At 36.9% G+C, this 20,198-nt stretch overlaps 1 protein-coding gene across 4 annotated transcripts in view; it reads left to right on the top strand.

Moving 5' to 3' along the window:
• Positions 1-20,198, top strand: part of astn1 (astrotactin 1) — a 267,683-nt gene that overhangs the window by 16,917 nt on the left and 230,568 nt on the right. The window lies entirely within an intron of this gene.

Below are 20,198 nucleotides of genomic sequence, written 5' to 3'. Positions count from 1 at the left end.
TAACCATGCTGCTGTAAGAAATTATATTGTTGTTTAGTACTGTAATTGTTTTGAATAAAGGTGATTAGTGGTCCATTTGCTTGGGATATTGGACCTTGTATATTCATATTCAAATTTCTGATCTAGCCAAGTGAGAAATGTGACAAATGACAACAATGAAACAATGACAAGCTAGAATATAAAATAAGCTAATTGGCTGATTTTAAGTTAGTCAAAACTATACTATTATTAGCGTTATTTCAGCATAAAGATTTACCAATATCTTATTTCAAATTCATAATTGTTTGTAGATGGATATTTCACAATAGTAAAACAGCTGCTTAAATGTATCTTTGAAAGGCGTGACTCATCTTGCAACACAATATTTTTTTCTTCCATCACCGAATGATGCACAGACATCAATTCTCGACATACAAAATACAACAATGGTGACACTCAACAAATAATGATAATACAAATAAAAAAATCTGAACATTACAAAATAAACAACACAAACTGCTAAAAGTGAACCAAAAGTAAGTTCAGCAGCACAGATAAAACCAACAAGAATCAAGAAACTCCACAGCGTAATATTTTTTATGCCACACTGCATGCTGGGTACCTTCATAGTACATATGCACTGTAGAAATACAGTATGATATTGTAGATTTTACAAGAAATTTCCAAGAGTGCAGTTAGATACATACAAGAGAAGTCCTAACTGTGGAATTACTGTGAAAGTCATGCAATTATTAACCTGGCATGTACTGTAATTTCACACACAAATTTTTATTGCATATATTATTGCATATATTTCATTATATAATTTTATTGTCATTGTTATCTATTTTACTATTACTGTTTTCATATTCTTACAAGCAGAATATATAATAAAATGATTCTCAATAACAATACTGTTCTGTTTAGAGGAAACACATGGAATCTGTGCTTTTTTAAAATAGACTCTTAAATTTGAAGTTAGTAATTTGACTAGAGGCTTGCTAATGTTTTCCGAAAACAAGAGGTTTAGAGATTATTCCATCCATTTTAGGTGTCTGAACGCCAGCATGTCCAATGACAATTGGATCTACATGTTTTGGTGATTAAATTTCCCTTTGCTGATCAAATAAGCCCTGAATTGCCATTACTGAACCAAATGCAGGTAGGTGTCATAAATACTATGCAAGCATACCCTAATATCTTTGAAATACACCTTGGCAGGAGATCACAGTATGTAGGAGGTTAAATATACAGCTATAGATCTGTGTAGATGAGGCCATTAGAGCACTCGAACCCTAGTGCTAGTGCAAAAGGAAATGTGCCAAAAGACTTACACCTCGCAAAAGTCAGTGTTTATCATCACTGTAAAGCAATCATTTTAGATGGCTGTTCTGCGTTAGAGAAAATAGCCTCTATCACATAAAAGCGCTTCCCCCTTTCCATAAACATACATTATTTTCCTTCTACAATTTTATTCTAGCTGCCATATTTGGCACTTGAAACCTTTTTTCATCATTCTTGCATTTTTCCTACCATAACACACAACAAGCACTATAATAGGATAAAACGTTTTCTGAAAATATGATCAGCAATACCATTATCATTTCTCCACATAATAGATCCCACTGTCGTGCTTATCATTAGATTTAAAAACAAACACTCTTTCTGGCCGCCATATGTGGCGACAGATGTCATCACGCAGCCCCTGAGGGGGAAGACAGACGACCTGTCTACATAACTGAAGCTGAGAAATTGTAGTTTAGGGGAAACACAGACAGAACATTTGCATTCTCTCCATGTCCTTCATCCAAGATTCATTCTTCTCTAGGAATGCTCCAGAGAGTCTGATGTACGCAAACTGTGTGAAAAGGTGGCAAGGGTTTGGCAAGGTTGTGAGAGCTTTATGGGACCAGCAAATGATGCCTGGGTTTGACTTAGAGAAAGGAGCTGTTCTCATTATGTCCTTTTATATCCCTATTTTAAAACATTTAATATATGTATTTGAAATAATTAGTACTTTATAATATGTTTGGGGAATTTCAGGTTTTTTTCTGGGATTTATTTTTTTAAATCACAAGCTATAGAAAAACCTTCAAAAATAGCTGCACTTTGAGTTTCATAAAGCCTTTTTGATTGAGGCCACAATTGCAATATGAATAGCATGATTATTGCTGTTCAAAGTTTAAAGATTTATTTTTCACATGCTCAACACCCCAGCAAGCTATGATTAGTGTAGAGACAAAAGGCTGTGGAACATGTTAATGCTATATATATATATATATATATATATATATATATATATATATATATATATATATATATATATACTATAAAATGCTATATATAAACAAATATTATTTCAGCAATATACAAAAGTACATAAAATGTTTGGACACTTAGGCCACAATCAAAAATGTCTAAATGTGTTTGCATTTGAAAACAATCTTAAACCAAATGGCATATGGCATTTATTTTAAGACCTTTTGCAGACTTAAAAAAATAATAATAATTATCCTAAATTTTAAGTGCTAAGAACTTTTGGTAATTGTTATTATTCTCAGTTTAGAATGTGATTACAATTACAGACCTTTAATTATAAAAGTATGTACTTTAATGTTGTCAAAGGGTTTTTAAACTTTTTTGAGAATGTCTTTTTAAAAATTAAATAAAAATGGATATCAGCAATTTCATAAATTGACAATTTCATAAATTGACAGTCACATTCATTCTCCCAGCAGATTGCCCTCTGTTTTTTTCCAGTGGCACGTGCATCCATTTAACTTCTGATTTTATTTAGAAAAATAAGGAAGTAGTAATTAGCCTAAATCACTTAGTCGAAATGCTTCCTCTAAATTACTTAACTGAATTGCAGGTTTGTTCGTATTTGGCTTATATTACATTTCACTTATACAAGTAACCGTAAATGTCCACTGGGTCCACTAACCACTTACTGGAAACTTTAGAGATGGAATTTTCAGAACACAGTGCTAAAGTGAGGACCAGGCCGCTATAGCAAGGTAATTGTGTGATTCATTGAGAAAAGTTGCCTTCTTTCTATGTGCATGAATTTGAAAGTCATTATTACTAAGTCATCCATTGCACTTGTTGTCAGAAGCCTTGTTGTAGTAGTGTTTTTCAAAGAACTCAAGGTTATTAACTTTTGAAGATATCTGAACTGTGTATGTGTGTTAATATAGTTCAGATTCTTTCCAGATATTTTTAGGATGTAATCATTAATTCCATTTTTGTGAGAGAAATCTCCTCTATTCACCATTAGGCCTGCCAGGAGTCCTTGGGCACAGAACTACATCCATAATAGAGGAAAGAAGATAATCTTATCTTCACATCTGGAGCTCTTATTAGACAAAATGAACTGCTTAAATCTGGAGCACTGCTGCCTCATCAAAATGGGAGATCATGAAATTATGGTTTCAGAAATAGAGACATTTTCCCATAGAATTAATTTGATGAATACGTAATTATTCAAATTATTTGCAGCAGTCAATATGTATATACCTGGTTTAAACTTTAAACACAAACTGTGTTAATACAATTATCTAAAGATTAATTATGATTGATACACAACCGTCCTACATAGTCAACAAGAAAGCAGTGATATTATGAATGTATTGCTCTTTAATTACTACCACTGCTTCACTGAGGGAGATACAATTCAGGCTATAACAATGAAATAGTTTCTGACTTCCACACAGTTTCAACCATCAGGACTAATTGGTCATGCACAGTGGGCACGCTGTTTTCTGCAGGACTATAAATTATTAAATAAAAGAAGCATAGTCTTTTAGAAGTGTCGAACTTCAGGGAAGAGCCTCTGTGTCACATACAAGGCCTTTCCCCATGTAAAATACTCATGTAGAGACACATTTTCAATTTGTTTGATTATAGTTATGACAAATGGAATCAGTTTTATTATATTTTATTCAGAAGGTGTTCACAGGACATAGTAGCACTTTATAAGTATACATCAATAAAGTACTTACTAATCATTTGCACACTATTAGTTTATAGTTAATTCATAGTTAATATATTGTAGTCTCTATATTGGTAATATATTAATTGGCTATATATAAATAGTGAGTTCTTAATTTATTGTCACTGTACACCCCACCCCACCCCTTTTTACTGTACTACTGACAAATGCCTTGGTAATAAATACACTTACAAAAATGACAATGTGCTGTTTTATTTTAATTAACCAAATCATTTTTGTTTAATTAGCTCAACCTGTAAATCAACCTTTATTAGTCATTAATTGCATTAGTATTAAGTGTTTTTAAGATTAAAAATCTCGATCGCGAATGGACCAAGGGGACCACACCCCAAGGCCCGCTTCCGCTACCTCGCACTGGGCCCCGCCCCATGCTTGGGACGGCCCTGAACACACTGATCCGACAAAACCCAACGAAGTGTCTTCCGTCCCTCTGTGCAGTGTGAATGGGCCTTTATATGTTGATTTGGTGCTCAAGAAACAGTTGTGCAGCATAATATTTTTGTTGAAATATATATTTTAAAATATTATATATAATATAGGCCTAGTATATGTGTACACAGGAGATTGTGATTGATTGTTAACTACAGGGGACAGTCACAGAGATGACAGTGATGCTGCGTATATAAATCTAAGAGAGCAAGTTGTCTGCTCAATGTATCATGACATACTGTGTATATACCGGTATTTCTTTTTCACCCTCAATTCACTCATTCACTCAATTCATCTGACAAAAAAATTAATATTTTGAACCCTAGTCAAAACACTGGACATGAGAATTTGACTCCATTTCACACTTTTCAATACCACATGCTGGTCTCTCCATTAATAATGATTTGGTCCCTACAGATATGCAGCTCTTTCTCTCTATTTGTGTTGCTTTTAATGTGATTCCTTTTTTATTTCAGCCTATAAAAATAGCTGCACTCACTGGGTAAGTAATTTGTAGCATTTTATATATAATAATGCATTCGCATTAAATGTTAATCTTTTTTGTCCTGGAAAAGCTGATGTTTTAAATGCGTGTCATGGTCTTTTAACACACTTCTCCATGGGGGGCTGTGGTGCAAAGTGCATGTCAGCTTTTGCACTGTTAGAGTGTTTCAGTGTTCTTTGATTTTTAATTGCCCCCTTACATAATTGTTTCATTAGCTCTTGCTGAAAATAGTTGCCTGAGAAGTGGAAGACAAGATGTGTGTGGGCACCTCTGCTGAACAGGGCCAGTAAATATTAGGTTAATTGAGACGGTTACAGTAGCACTTAGGGCTCAGTGCTGCCATTTCGTATTATTTGCAAATATTAGGAGCACCACTGCAGTTTTGTGAAGAGGGAGTCCCTCTTGGTAAAGCAGTAAGATTTGACTTGTCATTGCTCTGTGGTTGGGAGAACAGAGTTTGGAATAGCACACCACCATACTTCTCACCTCCTTTGCTGTATGCAGTACAGTATGTATATTGTTCACAGCAGGCACATTTTCTGTACATTTGTCCCACATTGCAGTGTGCTTGACTTAAGCTTCCATTTTCCTACTTGAAATGACTAACTCATGTTCAGACATTTTTACACAAAAATGTATTAAAAACATAAAACAGCTGCAAGTATACACTTGTCACGGTCGCTTGGTGCAGCACAAAGGAAAGTTGTCAGGATCTAGATGCAGCAGCTACTTTTATTTTATTACGTAAACTAATCAAACCACGAACAACGTGCTTAGTGAGCTGAACTGTATGAAGTTCAGTGAACTTCTGAACTGTATGAATGGCGTTCGTGGTTTGATTAGTCGAGACTGTTTTCCAAAGATGGCTCCTGTCTGTATACACGAAGTGGACTGTCTTTATCTTTATCTTCTTATTAAACGGTCTGTACACTTACAAAGTTCTCAATGCTTCGTTTTGCATGTAGGGACCCTCATTATGTTACTGTGTTCGTGTGGGGATATTTTGAGCCTTGTTAGTGGTATAAACTAGCGATTTCTTTTTACTTATTATATGCCCCCATTACTAGCGTTATACGCTAAACAGTTTTTAGAGATAAAACTCTTTACATTCGATTAGGGATGGGCATTCGATTAAATTTTCTTAGTCGATCGTTGGGAGAATTAACGATCGACTATCGATTAATCATTAATATTTTTTATATATTAAAATTAATTATTTATTTAACTTTTTATAAATTAAAAATGCAATGAAAATACAAAAATACAACGTGTTTTTCCTCGATGAGATCTTTATTACAAGATAATCAACTTGCGGCAGTTAAACTGGACATTCGGCTAAACTTGAAATATGCGCTGCGGTGCTCTAAAAAGCAACAAAACCTGCAGCTGCGAGTTGGCGTCCTCAAACAGAGACCCGATCGTTTGTTCCAAAATAATAATAAAAAAAATCATGTTAAACAATAACTTAACCAAAAACATAATAATACTCAATGTAACTCAAAACTATCCAAGGTACGAAGTCGAGAAAGAGTGTGAGAGAGATTAGCCTACCTAGCAACAAATTAGGCTACTTAACAAAGCCTCCAAAAAAATATCTATTAACTCACATAAAACTTCTGCACCAGTCTACTGATTTTTGTTGAGAAAGATAAGCATGTTGATGACATGGACTGGGCCTGGGGTCAGACGCGACCGCAACATGGTGACCGTCAAGCCTCGTTTATACTTTTGCCTGGCTCTGCAGCGTGAGTCTCCGCAAACGGACGAGGCGTTTATACTCCACGCGCTCGCCTGTAAAACGCCGAATACCGCAATGACGTCATTTTTGCCTCGCGCACCTTTGCTCGTGCTTGTGCGGACGCGTCGAGGTCGAGTGTAAACAAACTCTTCAGTCCAGCCGCCGAAAACACCCGCTCTGAGGGGACTGACGTTGCCGGGATGCACAGGTACCTCTGCGCTAACTTGACCAGCCCGGGAAACAACTTATTCCGTTCACTTTCCACCCGTCTGCAGTGGTGCAATCCAGCGGTTCATTGCTTCAAGGCTCACATTACGCAACGCAACCATATTACATTTACATTTAGTCATTTAGCAGACGCTTTTATCCAGAGCGACTTACAACTGAGGACTAAACCAAGCGAGTCATCGTGAAGAGGCAAAAGCAACGCAAGAAGTGCTCAAAATACAAAGTTCAGACATAGCTCGGAGTAGCATAAGCCAGGCAAGCGAGGATTTAGAGGAAAGGATTTTTTTTTTTTTTAGTTTTATCGATAACAAATTAACATGATCGACGAAATTCTTAATGATCAATTATCGATCGTCGATTAATAATGCCCATCCCTACATTCGATTATCATGAAAACAAATCTCAGAGAACGGTTGACTAGGTACCAATGTTTTATTAGACCAAAGGTTCATTTTGCGCCGGAGTTCTCCTTTAAATGAACAGGTTATGGAAATACACAAATCAGACATACTGAAACTGGGTCAAGTGAACGGTAAACAGGCAAACATGAAACTGAATAAAATGAAAACTAATCTAGAAACACAGACATGGACAGAACATATCAAAAACAGACACGAAATGTGACAACACTACTGTTCAAAAGTTTGGGTCGGTAAGATTTATAATGCTTTTGAAAGAAATCTTTTATGTCTATGGCTGCATTTATTTGATCAAAAATACTGTAAAAACAATAATGTTGTGAAACAATATTACAACTTAAAATAACTTTCCATTTAAATACATTTTAAAATGTAACTCAAGCAGCCATTACTCCAATATTCAATGTCACATGATCCTTCAGAAATCATTATAATATGCTGAGTTGGTGCTCAAGAAACATTTATCATTATTATCATGGTAATATTTTTGTGGAAACCGTGATATGTTTTTTTTCAGGATTATTTAATGAATGGAATGTTCAAAATAACAGCGTTATTTGAAATATAAATATTTTGGACTTCAGTAACCTCTCCCTTTATACTGCAAACAATGCTTTTCTTCCTCAGTATTTTTTGTCTTGTACAAATATCTATATTTTTAATGGCAAAAAAAAGAAGAAAAAAATACACAGCATCCTTTTGCACAGCATCCTGTCACTCACAACAATAGTAAATGAAAACTATCCAAAGATATCATTGGAGAAGCCTTTTATACTCGGACATACTTCACAATGGGGGAAAAAAAGATGATCGCAACTTCTGTTTCATGCCGACTTTAAGTTAGTGTTGGTATCACAAGAAGGGGTTTGGAATCATTTCTACCTAATACTTCAGTGAAAATCTTTGGAGGTGTATTCAATTACGTGTGAAGGCAGTTGTGACAGTAATGGCGCTGCATTCTATATGTGCACTTCTGATGAGGAACTGACCCCGAAGGCATACATAGTCTTATAATTAAACAAGCCGTCAGCTAGATTCAGATGGTGGATGAACCGGAAGACTTTTCCGGAAGCGCTTTTTCGAAGTGCCACAGAAATCTTGGTTAATGAGGTAGTTGATGACTAACTATGCTCATCAGGAACTTCTTTTAACTTTTTGGAGAGAACCCATTGTTTGCAGTAAACAACAGTAGGTGGGCTAATATTTCATGTGCAGTTATAAATCCCCCTGCATGAGCTCTTCTGCAATTAGCAATGCGGTACTTCTTAACTCTACAAACTCTCCTACTGTGCTGAGATGTGGGTTACAATGGATTGCAATAACGCTTGGCCACCCAGCGCCCCAGACACAAATTAACGTGAAGGCCAGATTGTAGAGTATTTAGAGGATGCTGAATTGAAGCATCACTAGTCAGTGATATTTCTGTGGAGAGTTCGACTTATTGTAAACAGTGTTTGAGTGACTGTAAAGTGCTTTATTGACACAAAGACATGTTTTATTATTTTTCTTGTGCTGATTTCTTCACCTGCCAAATATGTCCTGAGTAAAATGTTTGGTGCAGTACTTTTGTTTTCATTAAATCTAAAGCAATTTCTTTAGATTTATTTCCGATCTTGATCATGTAGGTGCAGAGGCAAACACACCTCTATTGTGCATACTATCCATTTACTGTGCGTGAACTATAAAGACAATATCCAGAGAACGAGTTTGAGGATGATGGATATGAACTAGAGCGAGCTCATGTGCGTTGTTTTGAATTATGAAGTTGTGAATCAATTGTAATCAAGTATGAATAATCAAGTTTTCCAGTCGTGATTAATGAAGTTCCTCCAATTTGTTAGACTGTGTTGTCGTTTAGAGATGGGAAAATGGTTCTGATTACCTGGGGAACTAAAGCAGGTACTTTGATTATTTATCACAAAGAGTAAAACTTAATGGTTTTTATTCCATAAAAAAATTATTAATGGGGAAAAAAGTGGCATTTGTTTGAGCTATATCATTTACTCTAATGGTTAAAGATCCTTACAGCAGAGGTTTGTAGCTTAACTGTCAAACAACATTATTATATTTTAGTGTAAGGGGATGCATGTATACTGTTTATGTGTGTTTTCATCTCTGTATGTGTTTCTGTGCTATTTGAAGCAGCCGGAATGCTTTTTGGTTGTTCCATTTGGTTTATACCATGAAAATAACCTACATATGACTGTCATGTAGGCATGATCAAGAGCACAGAGGGATATAGCTCTGTTTTTTCCTCATCTGTTTGACGTATGGCTCATGCAAACACAGATTTGCTGTTGGATATCTATTCATATTATTGTCTGTTTGCCTGTCTGTGTGTTGGGGAGAATCATGGACATCTCTTTGGCTGTTTGTCAAGGGCACTGGTTTCTAAATGTCAAGCTAATATTTTCCAGTCAGTATGCTGTCAGTAACAATACCAGTGGAATATGATTGGTCAACACATGGCAATTGTTAGTAATAAGACTGAGATGAACATTCAATTCATGGGCAACAGCTCTGGTGGACATTCCTGCAGTCAGCATGACAATTGCACGCTCCCTCAAAACTTGTGAGATCTGTGGCATTGTGCTGTGTGATAAAACTGTACATTTTAGAGTGGCATTTTATTGTGGCCAGCCTAAGGCACACCTGTGCAATAATCATGCTGTCTAATCTTGATATGCCACACCTGTGAGGGGGATGGATTATCTCGGCAAAGGAGAAGTACTCACTAACACAGATTTAGACAGATTTGTGAACAATATTTGAGATAAATAGGCCTTTTGTGTACATAGAAAAAGTCTTAGATCTTTGAGTTGGGCGGCAGTGGCTCAGTGGTTCATGTGGGTTGTCTACAAACCGGAAGGTTGGTGGTTCAATCCTCGGTTCCACCTGACCAAGTGTCGAGGTGTCCATGAGCAAGACACCTAACCCCGGCTGCTCCCGACGAGCTGGATGGCGCCTTGCATGGCTGCCGTCGCCCGTCGGTGTATGAATGAGTGTGTGAATGGGTGAATGTGAGGCAAATGTAAAGCGCTTTGGTGGCCATTGGGTCTGTGAAAGCGCTATATAAATGCAGTCCATTTACCATTTACCATTTTGAGTTCAGCTCATGAAAAATGGGGGCAAAAACAAAAGTGTTGCGTTTATAATTTTGTTCAGTGTATATCAAGTGCTGTGAGAAAAAGCTATAAATCTCCACCTCCAACATCCTCACACGCAATATAGCCTACTAGCCGGGACACATTCTTTATGTGTACAGATGTGACGTAATGAAACAGATGTGACGCAAAGATATTCTCGAATTTCCTGTGGAAATCCACCAGTACCGCTGGAATTAAAAACATTATTACAAGCTTACCGTTTTGAATCGAGCTAAGGCAAGCAGATAGGTTTGAACACTGGCTGGTTATGTACTTGCTCAATTTATTTTGGATAATTTTTAACCCAAAAAAGCTACGGACTGCAGCTTCAAAGATACGATGAATTAAAGGTACAATATGTAATAATCAGTGTTGGGGAAGCTACTTTGAAACTGTAGTTTGACAAGCTACAAGCTACTCGTTAGTTAAAGTAGTTAAACTACAGTCAAGCTACCCTTTTGGAAAAGTAGTTAGCTACACTACAAGTTACTATCAAAAAGTTGCTAGCTACATTGAAACTACTTTTGCTTTTTTTGAACAACATATATTATAAATAACTGAATAAGTGTCTGAGGAATGTTTTAAGTAAAATATTTAGTGTTTAAAACAATGCAATACAATTATGATTTTTATTGTTTTATTACACACAACACTCAAATATCTCAGACTTCTGGTCAAAAGTGCAAAATTGCAACAAATAGGCCTACAACATTGCAAGAACAAAATATACATCCAACGTAAATTGCATGTATAGACTTTTTCTCAAAAATACAGATTGTGAGATGGTTGCATTTTGGCAAGAAAATACATTGAACAACCGCTCACATGTGGCTCTGACAATGCACGTTAAACTCGCTCACATGCAGTGATGGAGCTCGCAGAATTTACTGTGAAAGAAGAATGTGAATCACAAGCTGCTTGTGAGCACAGTTCGGTTCGCTCTGGATCCAGTCACAACAAATCTATACAGCAATTTAATTAGATCAAAGCCTTTGTCGTGCGATAAACAAACTAAGATTACATTTTTTGTTCAACTGACAAACACGATGGCGCAAACTTTAGTGGTCTTTTATGTTCATTACCAAACTGGCGGACAGATTATGGCGGTTCATTGTAATTAAATCAGAAATAGAAATTTGATGTAACATAGAGAGCAATAAAGCAGGATAATTAATACATTTAAAATGGCCATTAATCAATAATCACCTGTATGTGGGTCCTTAAATTTGTGCTTGAGGTCTTCTGTACATCAGTGAACCGTTAGCCGCAAGATGCGTGATTAAACAACAGGTGGCGGTAATGGCAAAACAAATTAGTTTGTAATCTAACAAGAAGAAGAATATCCTTGCATCGCGCTGATTCGCGCAGGCTCAACAAAACACAATGTAGCTTTTGCTCGCGCTACACCGCTACTTGCTGCAAAAAGTAGTTAGCTACTGGAAAAGCTACACTGTTTAAAAAGCAACTGAGCTACTGCCAAGCTACTGAAAAATGTAGTTAAGTTTGTAGCGTCGCTAATTGTAGTTAACTACTCCCCAACACTGGTACTAATTTTGTAATAAAATATTTAAAAAATCACTTGCACAGTGAGATATTTTTCCTGCAGTTGTGTACTTACAATATCCCAAAAGTTCTCAAAGATTTTTAATTTCAGAGAAATTCCAATTTAAATAATTGGCCGTCCCGGAATTTTCACTTGTCGCCTGTCACTGACGTAATATCCGCGTTATCCCTGGTTTCCGCTCGTGCAGTACAAGCATAGTAACCATGGCGACAGACGTGGACTACAGCGTTACGTCTAGCTGCAGTTGTTTCGTTCAAACATTATGGACCATGGCAAGCAGTCTTTGGGAAAAAAGGAGAAATAAAACGAGGATCAATATCAGCGTGGCATTTTCGAGATGCAGAGAGCTCCACGTCCGTGACAAACTTCGACTTGACAGAGCTCTTAGCTACATGTACTTTATTAGACAGGTGAGCAAATGTACATAAATCTAATCAATGTTATATAGCTCAACATGATGAAATGTTAGAATATGATCTGTATGTTATTCTAATGTTGATCTAGGTTACTGCTAATCTCATATAGCCAACCAACTAACACATAGAATTACATTATAACTATCAACACACTCAAATGCAGTTTAGTGTGATAGTGTAGACCAAGTGAAACAGCGCTGCGATACCTCACAAGCTTCATTCGTCTAATAAACTCACCTGTGTGAGTAATTCTGCACTTGCGTGTAGTTCGGTAGAATTAAATGTCCTTATTCCTTTATATCCGCGGGACTCGCGTGTGGCGCTGATATCTGTCTCTCATTAGCAATCGAGCCCTGCTTCATACCACAGTCATGATAAAAACATCAATGTGTTCACTCATCCATAAGCATGATTAGATCCATAAGCTTGACGACAAGTTCCATAATTCAAATGGAATTTTGCGTCATTAACCTACGACTTTGTTATTGTAAGAGGTTAGCGACCCCTAGCGGCGAAAAAAATGACATTGTATCATTAAAGAAACGTTGGAAACAGACTGTGAAGGAAGCGAAGGGAAGATTAGAGCTAATATCAAAGTGACAAGACATGCAGTGCTCTTCAGTCTGACATGCCATGTAATTTCCCCATTCATTTCTAATTATCTGCTAATTTCAAGGCAGAACGTTGAGTATTTTTGGATTTGCAGAGAATCTTCATTTTGAACCAAAGAACAGAAAGTCTCAGGAGTATTTTCATGTGCTTTAGCAAACTCTCACATGCTATTATCTACTGTATACAGATGCGTGTCAGATGCCTGCATCCTTTGAAACATGTTACTTATTTTGAACTCACAAATTGTCTGTATTAATTTGAGGATGTTTGTCCCGCCGCTAAAGTGATCTAAAACCAACAGAGAGGGAAAAAGAACAAAACATGTGACTTTCTATCAGTGTCGGCCAAATGAGCATACAATGATTTACCCTTTTTTTCCTGAAGGAGCAATTTAGGAAAATGAACTCAAATGTTCTACTTAAGCCGAGAATGTATTAAAAAAGAAAGATGGTACCAGTCATCCTCCTTTATGAAGTTTAACTTTGAGCTGTTGTCTGTGGTATTGCTGTCACATCACAGAAATGGCAGAAGTGAATAAAATGCATGATTTTGTTTTAGAGGATATGCTATTCAATAATCATACAATTTATTCACAGTCATTTGATGTAGGAATCTGCGATTACCTTAGAAGAGAAGTAGAGCACTTCAAGCTGTCTGTATTTTTAAAATGTTGCTCCGTTACCCCTTAAAGAGCATTTAGGAGCCTATTTTCTGCCACAGCTTATTGTTAGTCTCAAATGATTCTCAAAACAAATCATATTACCATTTGTGCAAAATTACCACATGTCGATTTCTCTCTCTGAGAGACATTGTCATTTCACCTCTAATGTGATGAGAGGTGTAATGGCACAGAGAAAAATGTTTGTGTCTGTGTTTCGGTCTTAGTGCTTCCATTAGCAGGTCCTTGCTTCTTTCATCCCGCAAGTTCCCTAAGCCCTGTTGGCCTGATTCAACACTATAAATAGAATCTTGCAAAGACCCTCTGGCCTTTAAAAAAAAATAAAAATTATGACCATTCCTTTTCAGAACCCTATGTTCTCGTCTTCTACCACATCAGCGCCTGCTTTAACTCCATACTGGCCTCAGGTGTAGCTTAAGGGAGGCTGTCTGCCAGTGAGGGAGCTCTGGGTGCACGCAACTTAAGACCAAGCCCTGTAACCTTCACCTAATCGGCCATAATAGACCAGCCTTGGCGATATAATGCATCGTGTAGGGGAGGCTGGGGCTAGTCGTCACTAGGCCTAAGAGTCAGGCATCTAAAATTAAATTACACACATTCTTTCTATAGCAGTGGGTTATGCTCCAAGGACAAGGGTCATACATGTCTGCTAATGACCCTTTTTAGTTTTATTTTATTATTATATTATGCATTCATACATGCATTAATCTTTAATACTTTAATTGCTAATTTATACATAATTTACATATATGGTATTGGTAAACATACTGTGATTATTTATTATTATATAACTAATTTTATTTATTTAGTTTTTTAATATTTTTAATTAATTTTTTATTTGTATAGTAATATGCATTGACGTCACTTTCCCGTCGGAACACGCCCCCCTCAGCCAGACTGAGTGGCAAAAGAGCCAGAGAATGACTGGATTTAATAGGGGAAACTACGAAAACCCAAGTAAAACGAACGGTTATCAGTTTAGACTAAAGGTTGGACTCTACATAGTGTTCCTTACAACTTACCAAAGATCCAGTGATCCATGGATATTGAGGATATCCATATCCATGGATGCAGCCAGCAGGAATCGGGTTTCCTGACATTTATATGTGCCTGATTTCGACACCGGGGAAATAGATAAAGCAAATTTGCCTGTGAACGCTTTATATAAATACAATATAAGTAGGTCTAAATCCATGTGATCACTTATATCAATGTTATAAATATCGTCATATCGTCCAGCCTTAAAACTCGTTTTTTTTTGTAAGTGTTTATTTAAAAACGTCCAATTATGCAGAATATACGACGGTAAATATTTAATTGATGAGTTGTCAATACAATATATACAATAGGGTATGATTGATTTTACCCCTAAATTCAGCATATTGACACAAAATGATAACTGCAAATCCACCTTTTGATCTTAGATGTGTTTTGTGTGTTTTTTGCGGCATTCACGCTGAAAACCAATGCTGCCACACTGTCTTTTTGCCACTTAGTGGGCGAAGTGAGGAAGATACGAGCCGAGCCGAGCACATCTCGACCTCCCGATCATTTTTAAGCATGCCCAAAAGGTTCGGGAGCTGTCGGCTTGAATTCGTGAGGTGTGTGCGGTTGAATGAGCCGATTTGTCGATCTATCTGAATTTGACCAATCAGGAGCTGCGGAAATCCACAGAGGAAGAAAGACGAAAATGGCAGTGCCACGGCGAATTTGAACTATTGAAAAGGAAGATAAACTCGCTGAACTCTGGCAGGAACAGCGAGCACTGCATGATGTGTCCGAGGTGATTTTTCAGCAGATCACCCAAGAGCTACAGTTAACGTGATGGCCGTAGCCAGCTGAGGTCATTTTTTTACATTCAAAAATAAAATGTGAAGCTCTCTGAATGAATAATTAGCCGTTTAAACCATCTCATATGAGTGTTTGCAATTCATTTAGCTGCGAGAAGCTAGCGCAGTGAACGGGGCTTTGAGAGCGCGTTGTGAGTGAGGGCACGGGTGCGATCCCGATCCACCTAATGGAGAGGTGGCAGTAGTCTTCTGGACTTGTTTTTCTGATTTAATGTCACACTTTAGGAAGTTATTAAAGTGGCAAGTTGCATGTTAGGGTTCGTGATATATTAATCTTATTTCCAAAACACAAGCTTTGAACTTATTTCGGATTTTTAATAAAAAAAATTTTTGTTTGTTTTTGCTTGTTTTTCGTAGCAATATCTGGCAACATTTTACTGTCGGCAATCGGCATTAATAAATAAAAAAAGCTTATAGACAAACTGTATTTGCTGTACAGGAAGATACCACATTCGGTAAGACAAACGCAATGATAATCGTAATTATCTGTAAGAAATGTATAACACTATCAAAAACAATAGCATAATACAGATCTGTATGTTACAGAATGAAATATGCTATAGGCTACTGGCCAGCAGGAAGACGGCTCATGCTGCACAAACTCATCATAAAAACATTAAAGCAGTGTTTCTAGTAGTCTATTGGATGCTATTATAGCACAATTCTTTACACCTCAGCCCGGACCTCACTAATAATTTCAAACCCTGGTTAAAGGTAGCTATTGCTATAGTATAGTGTGTACCGTAACTACGTTTTTTAACTCATTCACACACACACAAAGGGTGACCAGACGTCCGTTTCCCGGTGCTGAAAACGAGCCTATAAATGTAGCAAAATAGTCACGGAGAGCAGAGTTTTTGGCGCGGAACTTTGTGCGATTTCTTCGGAATTCAGCAGGTCGTAAAATCGTGTCGTAAATCACTGCATCCGTACGATTTCCGGATAAACTCACTCGTAAAGTGTGCGTGGACATACGGTCTTCCGACCGTCAGAATTCGCGCCGTGTACGCCCGCCTTTAGGTGAGCATGACTGAGTAGAACTGCATAAAATCAAATGAGCATGCTAAAACAAGACGTGTGCAATTAACCACTAATATGAGCATGGTGTTTTTGATAGGATTAATGCATATGCTTTCCAGTTAAGTATCTGTGATTGACACTGGCATGCCCACGCTTCAGCCTGACTACCCTGAAAATGTCTTCTGAAACCCACCCGCTGTGTCGCAAATGGAGAGTCTGTGCAGAGGGACTTGCTTTGTTCGGTGGTTCGGTGGAGGCAGAGGCCTCTTTGTCATACAGGTGGTTTTATATATATATATATATATATATATATATATATATATATATATATATATATATATTATCCTGAAAAACTTTGCTGCTTCTGCAGAGCTCCGAGTTTAAAGCGGTGTCCCCAGATTAGCCTCTTGGTGTACATGATCAATGGAAAGAACCTTCACGTACTTGACTGAATATGCAGCAGACGCTCCACCGGCATCCCACTGAGGGCGAGACTAGTGATAGGTCTATTGTGGCTTCCCCTGAATATTTGTGATAAGACTCGGTAACAGCGCTCTGTGGTGTAGTGCAATAGCAGGGTTTTGCCTGTCTGATGAGTCTTATTGAATTGCAATTGTCACATTACCTACCATTTTCTACAAGTGCACAAATCCAGTGTTTAAAATATGTAACGGTTAACTTTTTTATGTCATGTGACATATTATTGAATAATTGCCTCTTTGACTCTTTGTCTTTTGTTATTAATGTCCAAGGCATTTGTGTGTGTTTCTTCAACTATAGGCACTTTTGACCCTGTGGACCTTTAGAAAATATAGTATTAAGAGTATGAAATGGGTTTTAAGAGAGTTTGTCTTCTAACATACATACATGCATACATACATCTTTATGTTTTGGGTTTAACAGAAATTTTTAATGGAAATTATTTTTTTATTGAAATAAAATTCTTGACGTGTTTGTCTTGCTATGGCTGGTGCCACCACTACCATTTTATGTATCCTAAAAATACACAAATAATATTTTCATACTTTTTTCATAATTTGACAATTACAGCATGATTAGAAATGGCGCAAAGTAATATTTACCTTGATTTTACTTTTCTTCACACATTATGTCGTATTTCTTGTCATGCTTGCTGTTTATATTTTTTATAACTAGTTTTGAGAGAATTATACGGTATGGTCAGACACTTTGATTTGCGGCAGTGGCTCAGTGGTTCATGTAGGTTGTCTGCGAACCGAAAGGTTGGTGGTTCAATCCCCGGTTCCACCTGACCAAGTGTCGAGGTGTCCATGAGCAAGACACCTAACCCCGGCTGCTCCCGACGAGCTGGATGGCGCCTTGTACGGCAGACACCGCCGTCGGTGTATGAATGAATGTGTGAATGGGTGAATGTGAGGCAAATGTAAAGTGCTTTGGTGGCCATTGGGTCTGTGAAAGCGCTATATAAATGCAGTCCATTTACCATTTGGCATTATATTATTAACATTTTACTAAAATTAAGCTCAAAGTTTTGACCAACCTTTCAATGAGGTTTTTGACCAATGAATTTCAGAGAATTTTGGACATGCGTTTTGTCAAACATATGTAAAGGGTGACCGATGGTAATGATTTATGAAAAATGGCAAAATATGGAGATATGAGGTTCATGCCAACATTGGTGATATGGTTTGTTTTTATTTGTTCTTTACATGTTCATAATTTTAAATGTAATAATTCTTATTTTTAAGATGATTTTTTCACAGTTGAAAACGGTTAATATACTATAGAGAAATATTTCACTAAAGCATTAAAAACTTGAACTACCGTACACCGTATTTTTGTGGTTGTTTTTTAGTAGATTATATGACAGATTAGAGAGATGACATGATTAAAGAGATATACATCTTTGACAACTGAATTGATTAGCATAAAACTGATGGTTTCTGCTGTAAAGTCTGGTAGATAAAAAAGTGAAGCCACAACGTGACCTAGCCGCAGTATATGTGCATGGTCCTATATCTAGTAAATTACCAATTTGCTACCACGTTCACTGTAATGCATTAACAGGCTCAAGGTTTAGTGCCAACATTCAAAGTGAAGGAATCTATGCTCAGCAGATTCTCAAGTGTGTATGTGTTTTCCTCCCTGTGGTGTGCATTATTTAGCACTCCAAGTGGCTCAAAAAACAGGTGACATTGGAGGGTTGGTGATGCATATTTATAGAGAGTTTCTAAATGTGAAGAGTATGAATCTAGCAGTTATTCTAGTGACTCTACAGTTGTTTAGGAAATAGGAAAGTACACACTCAGTCTATTAATCTGATTGTTTAAACCTGGTTCTTATGCTTAAAATAAGTCAGCCAGCAGAAAAAGACAAAATACAACTAGTGTACATTGCAAACTCTGAAATGAAATTAAGTTTTAATATCTTATGAGAGATAGAGAGAGAGAGAGAGAGAGAGAGAGAGAGAGAGAGAGAGAGAGAGAGAGAGAGAGAGAGAGAGAGAGAGAGAGAGAGACCCAGAGGGTTAATAAAAAATAAATCCTTTCCCCCCTTTTCCGGGAAAAATGTATATATGTAAAACATTGATTGCTTTCAATTTTGCGTGTCAGTGAGGATATCAGAATGTGACATGATTGATGTACAATGGCCAGTCAGTGCTGTCAGTTGTGACTTATGATATACTACATATTATACTGTTGTCAAAGGGAACGTATCATTCAATCTGACAAGAAACAATCGTAAAGGACTGAAGAAGAAAAAAGTGCACAGTGTACATCCAGCTTAAAAATTGTGATTATGTGATCTCTCTTGAATCGTTTATTTAATATTATGTAAATAATTGTTTGGTCAGCAAGCTCCAAAGCAATCGATTGCAAACCCCCCCAGAGTTTGTTTTCGAAGGGAATATTCCCCACGAGCAATGTCAATGCTCTCATGTTTGCGCGAATCATTTCACACACCAGACTGCTTTATAAACGAGGATCAGTATAAGAAGCTGCTCATGAAAAAAGGATCGGTACCAGATATTCGTGTTCCTGCTGAATCTCCAGAAGAACGGAAGTGAGTGTAACGTTTTATTAAACTTTATATTAATATGTTAATCTTTGCAAATCGCTAGCTGCACGTTTCACAATGAATGCGTCTAAGGTTTGCACTTAGGGTACATTACGGCATGTTTTCTATGTATGACGTTCTCAATATAATTCATAATCCCACGTTTATACTGAACAACGCGTTATGGTTATTGTGTTATTGAGTTACAGGTGTAGCACAGAACAGAGGGGCGGGGTGAGCAAAGCTCATTATCATTTAAAGTCATATGCACTGAAACGGCGTGCTGAAAACAGAGCTGTTTTTGACCAGGTAAAATAAGTGTTTTCTTACAATACTAATGAGAATTTTTAATTAAAGTATATTACAAACTTTTAATTTAGACCCTAAAGAATCATATTAGCTTGTACAAAAATGGCATTATATGACCCCTTTAATAATGATTTAACATGGAATGGTTTGACGGCACGTATTTTCTGTCCGTTGTGCTCAGTCCTAAGGCTAATTATCCACCATGAAATATTAAACATGGCTTTGAATCCCCAAATTACCATTTGCTAGCCATTGT

This window comes from Rhinichthys klamathensis, unplaced genomic scaffold (genome assembly GCF_029890125.1).
Source record: "Rhinichthys klamathensis goyatoka isolate OS25496 unplaced genomic scaffold, OSU_Roscu_1.1 h1tg000566l_1, whole genome shotgun sequence".
NCBI lineage: Eukaryota > Metazoa > Chordata > Actinopteri > Cypriniformes > Leuciscidae > Rhinichthys > Rhinichthys klamathensis.
Note: the sequence above shows the minus strand (reverse complement) of the source record. Positions and strands in the feature narration are given on the sequence as shown.